This window comes from Macrobrachium rosenbergii, chromosome 5, assembly GCF_040412425.1.
Source record: "Macrobrachium rosenbergii isolate ZJJX-2024 chromosome 5, ASM4041242v1, whole genome shotgun sequence".
NCBI classification, from domain to species: domain Eukaryota; kingdom Metazoa; phylum Arthropoda; class Malacostraca; order Decapoda; family Palaemonidae; genus Macrobrachium; species Macrobrachium rosenbergii.
Window position 1 is genome coordinate 27,882,260 of NC_089745.1, and position 16,201 is coordinate 27,898,460.

The 16,201-nt window shown below is 35.5% G+C and overlaps 1 protein-coding gene across 1 annotated transcript in view; it reads left to right on the forward strand.

Annotated features, from left to right (window-relative positions):
- LOC136838630 (uncharacterized) overlaps nucleotides 1–16,201 on the forward strand; it is a 76,847-nt gene that overhangs the window by 16,141 nt on the left and 44,505 nt on the right. The window contains exon 2 of the mRNA XM_067103919.1: nucleotides 212–370. The gene's annotated coding sequence lies outside the window, so the exon portion shown is untranslated. The remainder of the gene's footprint in view (nucleotides 1–211; nucleotides 371–16,201) is intronic.

Sequence of the window (16,201 nt, forward strand, 5' to 3'; positions counted from 1 at the left end):
AGTCGGGTAATTCGCATTGTCTTTACAGCTTCAGTGATTGCTGAGATGAAATCAGGCGTAAGTCCTCCCGTGCTTGTGTGAATCAACTGTATCCCTTTCATTGCCTCTAGTGAACTGGATAGGCCTTCTCTCAATATTTTGCGCTCATTTAATACTAACTTTACCTCTGCTACGTTAATAGCATCTCTCTTTCTTCTTCCTTTCGCTTTAGGATGAGAAGGAAGCAATTCCTCGTCCTGTTCTGACGGATCTTTGCTGCTGACGCTGCTGTTCGTGTCCACTGGCCGTGTTCCCAAACAGATGCAACTGTCGAAAAGGACGTCACCCTTTGGAATCCTTGCGAAGGACACTGCTTGGAAGGAATTATCAGGTGGGTGATTAGAGGAAGTATGGTTCCCGTAAGGTGTAGTCATAGGTGTTCCGAAAGGGTTCTCTACCGTTGTTATTGTAGGCCTATTATTTAAGAGTGCAATGTCTTCCTTTCCGCCCTTTTTGACGTGTAGATGAGCAACGGCTGAAATCTCCCCAAAGCTTTCATTGCCGCTACCTTCAAGGGCAACTTGATCGTCCTGTTTTAAAGCGATGTTCAGCCCAAGGCTCGTCATTATTCCTGTAAAAAATTGGAGTAATATTATTTTGAAGAGAACGCATTGTTGTCAAGCACACATTGAAACCTGTACATGTATACATCTATGTGTCTATCGCCTTTGTACAGTAACAAGTATGAAATTATGTTTAATATTTATTCAGTATCACGGGCACAAAAATGCACACACTGTTTAAAAATCCGTTCAGATACTTAATTTCCTAGGATTCCCTCTGCTTCAGTACATACCTAGGCTCAAGAGACAGGAGAGAAGTGTAAGAATTCCCATCATATCCGACTTGTGGTTTGTCCTTAAGAAGGTGGTTCTCAGACGCTTATAGACACTGCAACATCTCAAGGCTTCAACCTCTTTATTTACCTTTCTTTGAATTCGACGACTTCCACAGTTTGTGCGTCATTAATTCCTGCGAAATTCTTCGAAGCTTTGTCTTCTTTTTTTTTTTGTCACACCGTGGATTCTTCTTTTCCTTTTTGTGAACAGCTGTAAGAAGGATTAGACAGGATTTTAGTTGATACATATCTAATTTGGCTTTAACGTACTTGTGTATACATAAGTATCTGTATCAACACGCACACACGCACGCAATATATATATATATATATATATATATATATATATATATATATATATATATATATATATAGTATATATATACAATATATATTTATATATATATATTTATTTATCGAAAATGAATGGGATGGTAAGCTCGTGAACAGAAGCAGACATGTGTGTGTATTTAACCAATAGATAACGTTATGAGTTAGACCCACTGACACCCATCTTAAAATTCCCTTTCTCGTAATTTCACTCACAGTCAGACATGGCCGTAACAGTAAACAGTTTAACCTTCTGACATATACAAGACTCTTTTCATTTTGTCTTACTTCGAGAGCAACAGAAGGAAATATAGAAACTCCTAAAAAATCTAACAGCCAACAGAGAGCGGCAAGCAGCCGTACTGGAGGAGAGTTTGGCCTTGGTCGGGTCTTGTCAGGAAGCCTTCCCAGGAACTGAGCTGTTGCCTACAAGCAATCGTTTCAGATCGCCTCCAGGCTCCGCCCACTTCAGGCAAGACTGACCAGCATTGTGTAATCACTTTCTGTTAATGTCTTCGATATGCAGTCTCATTTATTCATATGATGGGTGCATTTCCAAATATTACTCCTATTATTCCCCCATGTTACTTGATTCTGGGTTTTTTGCAATGTGCATGTGGAGCACTTTTGTTCTGAGTCTGAACATTTCTCATTTTTTCGAATAGTCTGCAAACCTAAAGCCTGTCTTTGATTGTTTTAAGTTGTAGTATTTCAGGAGGCCAGAAATTGAATGCTGTAACGAGTGCATCTTTTTATCAACATCTTCGTGATCATATAATTCATATGATCGCCGCGGCCATCAGAAGCATGATAGACTTTTTAATAATTTTCGAATTGCCATACGGTAGTCGTCATCATTTTAATGATAATGATCATTATCGTAAATCTAAGTTTATCACTAGTGATAATTAATTACCAAGCAAGTTTTTTGTACCTGAAATTCAATCAAATTCAAATCCTAAAATTTATTTTAGAAATGCTACTTAACTTGGAAGTCCTTTAATTTGCGAAAAGTGAATGGAAACACTTTTCAAAGAACTTGATATTCCTTCCCAGCCTGGTCTGATGAACGTTTTAAAATATGGTTATATAAAAATATAGGTTGCTAGCTTTTTTCTGTTTACATTTCGCATTTTTTTTAAAATTTCGGACTGTTAGAGCTTTGTAGGAAGTGGGAATGAGTCTTACTGAGCAGAGCAAAGTGAGATGCAGTAATTTGTCGGGAGTTACTAGAGGTTGCCAATGGAAAGACGGGGTCTTTCCTATAGTTCAATGGCGCAGTAACTGAAATAGTGAGGGTAAATAAAGGGAGTGAGGATGCCTAAAGATGCAGAGAATGAGAATCGTGAGGTGATGTGATTGCAATGTTGCTGATCAGACCAAGGAGCCTCTTTTGTTTTGTTTCTAAGGAGCGTTTGCAATATCACAAAAAAATGATAGGAATTTACTTTCCGTGTAATTGCCTGTTAACCTTGCAGAGTAACAACAGGGTGAGAGAAGAGGCATATTTCTGAAAGACTCTATTGTGGATTTTTAATGAATAATTAAGAAATCAATTATTTTTTGCAGCCAAGGAAAAGACAGCTACAATTTTTCTCCGCCTCTTTACAATAATTTTCATGAACATGGAAAGATGAAAGTCGAAACGTCTTGAGCACCGCGAAGGTAAAAAAAAAAAAACAAACGAACTCGCTTCTCGCGTCATCAGATCTATACATTAAAAAACGAAGAAGAATATCATTATTTCTTCTTCGCATCTTTCATTGTTTTCTCGTGACGTCATGCAGTATTCAAGGATCCTTGGCTGATTGAGGGACAGGCTAAATGTCAGACACGTCAAAAATCAGTGAATTCTTTAGACTTCGGCGTCATCCGTTCTGTAAGTTTCTCTTTGGTGTATTTTAGATCACTTCCATTACTTAAGGAAGAAGAGAGTTGATAGGCGCCTCGAAGAGCCACTCATATTGCAGAAGGTTGTTATTGTTTCCACGAAGACAGGAGTTCATTAGTCATTCTCCTCCTTTGTCTTGGACACGAGATTACCTTGCGTGCGCGCGCACACGCAGACACACACACGAGCGCATATATATTTATATATATATATATATATATATATATATATATATATATATATATATATATATATATATATATATATATGTACACACACATATATGTATATATATATGTACATATATACACACACACACACACACACACACACACATATATATATATATATATATATATATATATATATATATATATATATATATATATATATAAAACTGTGCGTGTGCATATGTATATATTTCAGTGGAGCATTTCTCATGGCAGGAGTAGTTTCAGAATAATACAAGACCAATTCACTGGTGAACTTCTCACCTAAATTCTCCCGTCCAGTATGATTCAGTATGCAGAAGCCTTCCGCCACCTCATAGCTACTACTATACAGCTGAACTGTCATCAGCAGCTTGCCGTTACATTGATAATTGCAGCAGCGATGCATTGTTGCCCTTCAGACACTACAGCGGGCTGGGACAAGTGCTTTGTGCCTCGAGATATAGGAAATCTTTGGCTAGGGCTTTGTACCCTGTTTGGAATCCATGTTAATAAAGTGAAGCGCTTGCGTGCGCTCTCTCTCTCTCTCTCTCTCGCAGTAAATATCAAGCGTCACTAGAGAAACTTTATCTCATCCCGTTACCTCCATGAATATTTTCTTAAAAAGTAACAAAATAGTCAAGACTCGTTGAATTCAGTAGAAAAATTTTGATTCTGTACAGAAAATTCGTCGCCAGATTATTAGAAGTTTATAAATGAAATTAAATATGATGTTTTTAGCCCCAATTTCTTGTCTACGCATATTCATAAGATGTTATTTTTCTTTTTTCGCCCGACTGATGAAATCAGATACATTTTCAAAATACTCTGAAATTATGATTGAGTGACCTATAGTCTCTCTCTCACTATATATACACATATATGTGTATCTATATATGTATGTATATATGCATATATATATGTACATATGTATATATGTAGATAATATATGTTTTTTAATACTATGTATATATGATGTACTTTTATACACACACACACACACACACACACACACACACACACACACATATATATATATATATATATATATATATATATATATATATATATATATATATATATATATATATATATATATATATATATATATATATAACTTGAGAATAACTTACGCCAAAAGGGAATTATGATTGATGAGTGCTTTTGAGCCAGTTAAAATCTGTGAATATAAAAAAGTAACGTGTGCCTAAGTGATTATATACGAGTATATATATATATATATATATATATATATATATATATATATATATATATATATATATATATATATATATATATATATAAATATATAAAACACTATTTAGACGTTATATATATTTCGGGCACTTGCTTCTGTGCCCGAAATATATGGTTGCAATGTTTAAATAGTGTTTTATGGGCCTTTTATATTCATATTACACTATGGTATTACAGGAAAAGACATTCATATATATATGTATAATATAGTATATATATGTATATATATACAATATATAAAAAAGAAAATCATGTAAGCCTTATAAACAAAACAGAACCTACTGATTGTTAGAAATTAAAGTAATTTGCCAAATTACAAATAATTTTCCGCGTGAATGCCATCTTTCTGTTCGCCGTGTCTTCAGTCCATTGCAAGAAGGAAGCCTTGATTCTGATCATGTGTAGGTGATGTTAAAAGCGGTTTTAGTAATGAATCATTGCTTAGGTATGATCGACTTAGATGCTTTCGCGATGAGAGAATGGTATCTTATAGAAAACGGAAATTCGCTGCCCGTTGTTCCAGGGGTGACTTGCAGACTTGCGGGAGGAAGATAACGATTTCATAGCTAATACTCGATTTTTGAATCTCACCAAATTACGTCTGATGGTTAAGATGATTCGGTTATAAAAATCTTCTAGTCGTTTACTCTGTTAATTGCCAATAAATCTACGCATTCCTACTAAGTTATGGCAAAACACTGTTTCGAAGTCCATTCCTGATAACGAAATTCCTAGCCGATTAATTTGGACGCTAACCTCCCCTTCCCGACTGAAACACCATGCAGAAACAAGAGATTATATACAACAGCAGGGTCATTTACACTCATGAGGAGTCTGGCATACATTGTGCGTGAACTGTTATGCAACGTTTTTTTTTTTTATCAGATTTTATGTTTATGTCTGGTATTTGAAAATGCTGACTAGTTGTTTCCTCATTTTTCTAGTTATTGTTCTTTCCGGTAAAGGTAACGAGGTACATTCCAGGTATAGCACTAACATCAGGTTTTGTAGGGTTTCTTCTTATGAGAAGAGTTATCTGGTAAGTTTTCGTTTTCACTTAATATGCTAACGTGCATACTTACTCATGGTCTGAGGTATGAATTATTCCTTGTTGTTTGTTATAGTATGATTAGTAGCTTCTGACTAGTAGCCTTTTCTGTTTATTGCTTCGTTGGTAAGGTTTTTGACGGAAAATTTTGTTTAGGATAAGACAAATAATATTGTTTTGGACAAGACAAAGGAATTTTGTTCTGGACAAAACATAAGAATTTTTTTAGACTAGGCAAGGAAATGTTGTTCTTGTCCAGACAAAGAAATTTTCTTTTGGATAAAACAGCTGTGAAATGTATAATCATGAAGCTCGGCTGTGGAGTAGGTGTCGATATTAGTTTTGCGGTCCGAAAAGCTACTGTTTATTAATCAGTGACCTAACAGTGGGTACTATGCAAAATGACCCCATGATGCACAGTAAGCCAACTGATCATACGACAGGTACTTTCTTCATCTGCAACTTAACGTTCAGTCTCTTCTCAGTACAGGGTCCTAGGGCTTCAGTTGTCTTTTCTAGATGTGTCATCTCTTTCATAACACCAGGATCTGTGGCAGAGGCCGGTGTCAGTGAAAGACACGTGACTGTGCTTGACTTGTGCTGTGTGTCTAGAAGTGAATGTAGACTGCATCGTCTTTGTATGACAATTCAAGCAACTGTGAATATTGTACCTGTCTTCCAAAATGCCAGATTGGCAGCATGCCTTCACCCAAACCATCATAGGTTGTCTCCCGACTTCTGATATGACCAATACTGCCGAGTGATCTAAATTTCTGCCTATTGCCACATTGCAGTAGGTAATTCCAAAGCTGATGCGCTGCTTGAAGGTTGGCAGGCTGTAAAAGTGACGGCTGACTTATCTCTCAGATAATTTTTTTCTGTCTAGCTTCTAGCTCTTTAAGATGATGTACCAGTTCTAACACCTCGGATGCCACCGGGAGACTTATCTGTTATCCATGCCTCATTGTTTATTCATTTTTTAGCTTTGAGTATGTTTGATCTTGCTGAGCATTCATAGCATCACAGAGGTTTGGCGCAGATGTTGGCTGAATGTTCATCATTTCTCTCTCAGAGGAGTCTTGGCAAATCACACCCATAGTATTATCCACAGACACAGTTTCTACCCTCTTTGGGGGGTGAAGAACCACCACTTCTGCCTCAGCTCTTTTTCTTTCCTTATGCATCTTGTCTCCGACACCTGTAACAAAAAAACAAACTACACATGCTGTCACTACCAATTATAGTACATATAGCATAACATATAGACAACAGAAAATGTTAATAGCCTGTTTCAGTAACGCCTCTTCTTCATCTCAGCGTCTGTCTCATATAAACAGATGGAAAAGTATTTTAGCGTTAACTCAATGAGTATCCGAGCAACCCATACACAAACCATGAAAATACTGAAAAAATACAAGAATTACACATTATACGGTTAAAATGGCTTTTTTTGGTGTTTACTGTATCAGTAAACCATCACAGTCATTGTCTGTATTAGCGCCGGTGTTGCTGAAAGTCCATTGTTGTTTTGGGGCACGCCAAAATTTTCCTGCAGCTCGTCCATTTGGTTGTCCTCTTAGATCATAATCCAAAGTAGGCCTATACGTAGTTACTGTTTTTGTGAGCTAAGCATTTACAGCCATGATCGTTTTCACAGTTTTCCCCCTGGATGTTAGCAAAGAGAAAATATAGGGATGCGTGTTTAATATTGCATATTATTATTATTGTTCTTTTTCATTGTTTATTTTCATCATTCTTCGGTGACACTTAATTTGCCATGTGTAGAGTCTTAAAAGATATTCACTCTCTCTCTTGCTCCTTTGAAATATTCCGGTATTAGACGTTTTCAGTACTCAAAAATGTATTACGGTAACAGTAGAGGTTCAGTCTCTTTCAACTTTGCATATAGGCTTTCATAATGAACGAAAGAATGCAGGCCATAATGTATTTCATTCACAAAAAAGCCGAAGTGGTAAATTCCGACTCCAAGGACGTTACGTTTGAGAATCACGGTCTGTAGCATCCACAATTTTAAAACAGCACTTCTCCAATCTTCTGAATCTTTTCTTTTCCCAAAGCCTAAAACTCCAAAGAAAAGACAAAAGTCTTTGTAGTATGTTTCCATTTGATTCTCCTCTGCCGACAGCTTTTCAGCTCTTCACTTAAGGCCATCATCAGGGCTGCAGCTGATCCAGAATGAAACTGCACTCAGATACAAAGTTGATCGAAGATCAAACAAGTAAAAAATGCGCCGAAGTTTCTTCGGCGCAATCGAGTTTTCTGTACAGTGTATAATACTGTGTGAAACTCTCAGCCGCGGCCTATGAAACTTTCAGCCATGGCCCGGTGGTGGCCTGTGTCGTTGGCACACATAGCGGTGCCAAACGCACGATCATGGCTAACTTTAACCTTAAATAAAATAAAAACTACTGAGGCTAGAGGGCTGCAATTTGAATGTTTGATGATTGGAGGGTGGATGATCAACTTACCACTTTGCAGCCCACAAACCGCAGTAGTTTTTAAGATCTGAGGGCGGACAGAAAAAGTGTGGATGGACAGACAAATGGCCGTCTCAATAGTTTTCTTTTACATAAAACTAAAAACCCAAAGAGAAGGAAAAATGAACAAAGAAAGACATTTCACAGTTCAGGATTATTCTTCATGAAGTTTCACAAGCAAGGCTCCTCAGCAATGGAGGAATTTTCTTCTGCTGGAGGGGAGACCATAATCTGAAGAACCGGACATTCAAAATAGGCTGCTGTACGACAAGAAACCAACACTAAATGACCTTATTGGAGACACAACAGTTGTTCACCGGGAGGATATAGCTGTGGGCACCTTGTGGTGGCTGATGCGGTGAGCATCGCACTTCAGCAGCCTATTTTAAATGTCCATGTCTTCAGACTATGTTCTTCCCTCCAGCAGAAGAAAATTCCACTGCAAACAACCAGACTCACCACTGCTGAGGAACCTTCATTGTGAAACTTCATGAAGAATAATCCTGATCTTTGAAATTTCCTTTCATTAATTTTTCCTGTTCTTTGGGATTTTGTCTTAGATTCTGATAAATGACTGTGACAAATTTATATTTGAGTGCAGTTCCGTTTTGGATCAACTGCATCCCTGGTGATGGCCTTGATTGAAGAACTGAAAAGCTGTCTGCAGAGGAGAATAAAATGGGAACACACAATGGTTTTTGTCTTTTCCTTCGTAGTTTAGCCTTCAGGATAAGAGTACTGTAGATTCAGAAGATTAGAGAAGCGTTGTCTTAAAACAGTGGACGCAAGTGTATCGTCATCCATTAAGAATTGCTAACAGAAACTGTGCCCTAAATGCACACACTAACAAACACACACACACACTCACATACACCCATACACACACACACATATATATATATGTGTGTGTATATTATATATGGAGGCGACCTTTACTATATAGCAATAGCACCGGAATATAAATAATTTTGAATTGCCCTTCTGCCAGTCCCGTAAACCTTCGTGTTTTCAGAAGATAGAAATGACTCCACCTGATAAAACTAAAATGCATAATATTTTTCCAACATTACTGAGGAAGTTTTACAGGAGGGAAAAATAATTCTGTCCAACATCTATAAAGAAGTGAGTTTATCGTTTAAATTGGACTACTTTGAGTCAGTTTGACTCCATTTCCAAGTGAAAAGAAATAAGGTTAATATCAAGCAGATATGAAAGATCATATCGTTAGATTTCAACTGAGTTTCACTTACATTTTCAGATACACAAAAGTTCATTTTCATTCATTCAGCATGGGACAGAGTAATAAAGAAATCAACTTATGAAAATGATGGATGACACGAAAAAATTTTTTGCCTTGGAATAGAAAAACCCTTTTTTTTATTTTAATTTCTGCTCCTTCAAAAAATCAATCTGAGTTTATTTTCTTGAAAGGAAACAAATTGAGGAGTAATTATTTTTAGTTTATTTTCGTGAAAGGAAACAAATCAAAGAATAATTATTTTGAGTTTATTTTCGTGAAAGGAAACAAATAAAAGAATAATTATTTTGAGTTTATTTTCTTGAAAGGAAACAAATTGAAGAGTAATTATTTTGAGTTTATTTTCGGGAAAGGAAACAAGTCAAAGAATAATTATTTTGAGTTTATTTTCGTGAAAGGAAGCAAATCAAAGAATAATTATTTTGAGTTTATTTTCGTGAAAGGAAACAAATCAAAGAATAATTATTTTGAGTTTATTTTCGTGAATGGGAACAAATCAAAGGATAATTATTTTGAGTTTATTATCGTGAAAGAAAACAAATCAAAGAATAATTATTTTCTCTCGTTCCCCTATAAATCCATCTATTGATCTGACCTGAACACACCGGCAGTCATCGATAACAAAAAGGAAATTACGTGAAAATACAAACATGTTATTTCCTCGGGTTTCCCCATCCTGTCTACCATAGAGGACTACGTGACGGACACCTCAGCCCTCATTGGAGAACTCCACCTCGCCTCACTAGTGACATTTCGTGTGTCAATCAGGTTGTCAAAACTTTTGTTTGCGTCTCTTTCGGGGAACTTTTAAGCACAAAGACTCGTATGAGTGGAAAACAAAGGCGGTTTTCCCCGTTTCAGGAGTTTTTTTTTTTCTGAGAGGCAGGCATAATGATGATAGTTTTGATGATTATAATGTTCTTATTACCTTCGCCATCGTTATTACTTACTGTTTTTAAAGTAGTGTTTTATGAGACTTGGTTATAAAATGAGGACTTTTCTTAGAGAAATTCTTATGTTTATTTCATCTGATATTTTGGATTATATGTCCCAGTTTAAAAGGCATTGTGTGAGAGTTATTTGTGGTTATGTGCTAGAATCTTATTCGTGATAGCTCATATACCGTTGTGTATGTATGCGTGTATATACATATTATATGCATATATATATATATATATATATATATATTTATATTTATATTTATATTTATATAATTTTTTTACCATACTTTATAATTTATAGATTGTGTAAGACAGGTAGTCTTCCAGTTTATCTATCTATCTATTTATTTATCTATTTATCTATCTATCTATCTATCTATCTATCTATCAGATATATATATATATATATATATATATATATATATATATATATATATATATATATATATATATATATATATATATATATATGTGATGATTATTATCACATTTGTACGTGATTCATTTATCACACATCACCACAGGTGAAAAATAAGAGACTTCTAATACTATGCATTAGTCCTTCTCAATGGCTTGAAATAAAAGTCGAAACCGGTCTGGACCTACACCCAGTCTCTTATTTTTCACCTGTGGTAATGTGTGTATATATATATATATATATATATATATATATATATATATATATATATATATATATATATATATATATATATATATATATATATATATATATATATACATACACTCGTACATACACTCATTATAAAGAGCAAGTTACCTTTATCACTCAGAATGTTTGCCGGATAGATGTTCTATTCCAAAAAGGTTCTTTCAGAATCTTCGTGTAATTCAAGATTATTTACCGTGTGAATAAATTGCGACTAAAATTCCATTTAGATTTACATATCAGCTTAACTAAACCAACAGGCGTTCTTGTTATACCGAAAGTTACCTTCGAAGAAGTGATCTTTACATTCAAAAGTTCTTTTTAATAACCATCGGTGAATGAACTGACGGATTATGTCGAAACGTTGTATTTTTTATATTTAACTTGTTGTATTAACTGCGAGAATCAGAAAGCATATAGAATGTACAGAGAAAAACCTTGATGAAAATATTCGTCTCGTTTAAAACTTATTCGCAGATGATTCATGTATAGTAACCGGGTACAAGCGTTTCATTGGACTCTTGGCGATTGTAAATTGACAGGTGTGAATTGGACTCTCTGCCAGTTTTCATGTAGAAACTGTTCTTCCTCTAATTGTTATTTTATTTCGAATTTAAATAATTCTAAGACGGTGTCAACTTCAAGGTAAACTGCAACTCGAACAAATCAACACAGTCCCAAAAGATCTTAATTTTAATTTTCTCTCTCTCTCTCTCTCTCTCTCTCTCTCTCTCTCTCACAAAGTATCTTTCTTCCTTTTCTTTTCGCGCAGCGCTAATATTCATACTTTTTTTGTCTCAAATCAAGTATGGATGACGAAGGAATCTCTTATTCAGCGCTGACCTTTCCGCGCACTTCAGAAACGGTTGAAGTCTCTAAATGCTTCATGCTGAGGCCGAATTTACATTATACAGTTCCTGTTGCTGGTGTTGGGAATGGCGGGGTTGGTTGTCTAGACGTGAATAAGTTATACATTTATACTTTTCATTGTTATTATGTTTTACAATGGCGGTAAGATGTAACGTCCATTTAGAACAGTTATCATGATCAATGTATGCACGTATATTTATGCACACACAGAAACATATATATATGTATATATATATATATATATATATATATTATATATATACAGAAACAGTATATATATATATATATATATATATATATATATGTATATATATATATATATATATATATATATATATGTATATATATATATATATATATATATATATATATATATATATATATATATATATATATATATATATATATATATATATATATATATATATATATATATATATATATATATATATATATATATATATATATATATATATATATATGTGTGTGTGTGTGTGTGTGTGTGTGTGTGTGTGTGTGTGTGTGGTATTAGCATCTCACCTTAATGGGTTTAAATGCTGAAGGAGTCTGGTATACCTTGCTGGTCACCCGTCTCAATACTGACCTTGATTTCCTTGTTTTAGTGTTGATATGTTTGCTAAACCGCTGGTCTTACGATGACTGAAGACGGCCAACGTTAAATTTGTTCAATACGTAGGGTGACTCTCTCTCTCTCTCTCTCTCTCTCTCTCTCAGTTGAATATAGGGACTTTGGGTTAAGTTAGAACCATGTGAATGACCTCAAATGAGGCCATGGACGCGTGTCTAGCAACCCCATCACAAACTTGATTGCATATTCGTTGGAACAGACCCTAGGAGTCGGCTGTGTGGCCAGGGGTCACTCTAAGGCCCGGGACGACGAGGAAGCTCGCGAGATTTAGATGCTTAATGAATTGTTGTAAATTATCATTTCTACGTAATGCGTGCGATTCATTGTTACAGATCATGAATTACATCCATTCATTTCTTTCATAGCCTTTTCATTTTGAATTTATGCCTTTCTTTTCTTGGTTCCTTTTTATTCTTCTTCTTGGTTCCTTTCATCACTTATGGTCTTTCGGCTTGTTATGAATAACAACGATTCTCTCAAATGACTAGCTATGTTTTTCGTGACAGTGCCAGAAGGATAATTGTAACTTGGATGTGGTTATCTTCCTATTATACATTGTAAGTTTGTATGAGAATTGACGCTTATCCTATCGCGTATTGTCTCGCATCGGTAGCTGCTACTTTCCCGGTAAATAGTATAGGTGAACATTTCCCTACATACATTTTCCCTGAACCCTATCTTTACCTTTCCTTCTTTTACAAGACGGGCCTTTGTTTCCGTCAGGTTTAGGAAACCCTTTTCCTTTTTTTCCCCTTTCGCTGAGATAGCTGAGGGCGTTCAGTTGCCTAACCCGCATGACTTTGCATGAGGCAAATAGGAAAAGCAGATATTTGCATGGAAAATCACCATCAGAAAAGGATGTTTGCAGCGTCCCTTCGGCCCCTTGCTACTACCTCTTTTTAGCCCTGTATTTGACCTCCAGTGCTGCTTCCTTTTTTCAGTCTCATTGTCTAATCTCTCTAACTATTCACCTTTTAGTGCGACTGTGGGGGTTTCTCCCATTTCCACCTTTTGATCCTTGTACTTCAGCACATTCAACTTCTAGATCTCTCCACCTTTTGATCCTTGTATTTCAGCACATTTAACTTCTAGATCTCTTTATTTTGTTCTCCAACCACTCCGTCTCCCTCTTATCACTTTCTTAAGCGCTGACTGACCGAGAGTGCCCCAGTGCTTTCCTTGGCAGCCTAATTCCATAGATTATCAACACGCACAAACATAACTCTGTGGAAGGATAGCTTTGGAACCTACAGTACCTATACGTTGAAGTGGCTTTTGGGTAGCTTATTGCATTATCTAGAAAATTAGTAGATCTCTGTTTCCGGACATTTGGTTGAAAATGAACAAAACACTAGATACATTTTCAATACATGTTATGGAAATTCATTTTACGGACTCATACGTTGCGCCTTCCTGGCCATCTCATCCAGCATTTTACTTTGAGGAAAAAGTCATAATCGGATTGTACGGTTCATTGGTTGCGTTTCTTTCTCTCTTCTTTGTACGACCAGACTCTGGAATTTACCCCGTCATCATCATCATTTGGCTTCTTTTTTACTTTTTTCTTCATATGGTCTGGGTCCTAATAGAGGAATTTATTTCTGGTGATAGAAATTCATTTCTCGCTATAATGTGCTTCGGATTCCACAATAAGCTGTAGGTCCCGTTGCTAGGTAACCAACTGGTTCTTAGCCACGAAAAATAAGTCTAATCCTTCGTGCCAGCCCTCTCTAGGAGAGCTGTTAATCAGCTAAGTGGTCTGGTTAAACTAAGGTAAACTTAACTTTTTTTTGACTGTACCATTGACCTCCTCATGAATATCAGGTGAAGACTCTTAGACCATAACCTGATTAATATATCTGATTATTACTAGTGATCAATTTTAGAAAAAAACGATACGATATCTTTGTTTATGTTTTCATGTGTTGTGCAAATTCATCCATCATGATGCATTATTCTGGATTATGTATGAAAAAACGGATGGTCTTTCTCAAATTCTCGCAGGAATCATTAAGTAAAGTACTGAAGTGTCAGTACAAAAATTTATCATTAGAAATTACGTTCTCTGAGCTGGTACGTCATAAAATAGTCATGAGAGACATAAGATGAAAATTCACTTAAGAAGCGAGTAATTCGATTTCTGGTTCAAATATGAGTAACATTTGCGTTAAATAGTGTAGTTCATAGAGGTGCAAAGTAAAGATGCGCGTAAAATAGAGTGCACAGGACTATTAAGCATTATGAGAGACAAATCGTTCAAATGTGCAGGCTTGCTTAATCAAGAATAAGGATGGGGCAGCATTGCTGCTTATTACAGCTTACAATTTTCGCTTAATTATAAATAATTTGATCGATTACTTGTGTTAATGGAGCGCTCAATAAACAACGTAATACATAAGGTAACTAAGCATAAAAACATTCTCTTGCGAAGAATAATGTCTTATTAAGTTATATTTGTTTAATGCTCACAGAAATATCGCCGCGTAATATTGTACTTCACATATTTCCTGCCTAATGGTAACATAACATTAGCAAGGATACAGCCGAATCGGTTTCCCATTGCTCCATCGAACAACGCAGTTCTTTGTATAAAATAGCTTTCGTGATCTTCGCGTTTCTAAGTAGGTGGGGGAAAGTCTAAAAGGGACTGTAGACTCGTCACTTTAGTTTTGCATAAAAAAATGTGAAGTGTCTTTGCAGATTCAACATTCGTCTCACAGTACCTTAGTGGCAATGAGTACGTCTTTCTTTTGTGAGTTATTTTTGTAGCTTACTCTTTAAATGTTTTGAGAAAGCCGAGATAGTATTTTTTACAGGATATTTTCATATTCGTGGATCTGCTGTAATATACTGATATAATGAAAATGAATGATACACACTAAAGGTTTTAAAATATTATTGTTTCTGTAACCATACATCAATAAGAAAAGAAACACCACAGCTGTTTTTAAACATTTCCTTCTCCCTTCATGAAAATATGGCAAATCAGAAAATTTTAATGTTAAAGGGACATGTTTATCGTTTAAGTTTATGATTATTATTAGAGTATGAAATGTTTGTTCTATTAGTTACGAAAACCATCTAAGGTCTTGACGTAGATTTCCATTTGTATGCTGTCAGCTCTTGTATCATATGAAGTCCTGTAATGCTATTTGGGAGAAATGATGAAGCCTAATTCTAAATGCCTAAAAAACCATCGTCCTTATGTGAGCGAATAGGTCTTTACTGATGTATTCGATTTCCTTTCTTTTCTTCCCTTTGAGGCTTGGAACTTTTGTTCATTCAGCCGGACGAACGGCTACATCCCGTTTTGTATATACTTACGAATAAACGAATAAAATTTTTTTTGTAAAAGTGACTTTAACTCTGATCATGATTGGCGGGCGCTTATGCCGGTCGCTACCCACCAGTGGTTGCAGTTCAAGCGCCTCAACCAATCAGAAACTAGAAATAAGCTTCATTGACATCGACTGTGGATATTTACCGTCCGCTCTAAAAACGTCTATAATGGATGGATCGTAGTAATGTCTTCTGATGATGATTTTGCTGTCATTCAAACTATTCTTTTGGCCATCGGTTCCCTTAGTAAGTGTTCCGCCAGTTTGTTACGTCATATCTATCAATCAAACAGATAAGAATATTTCTTTCTTTTTTGCACTGTTTACCAAAATTGATTCAGGTCTAAGAAATCATTTGTCAACAAAGA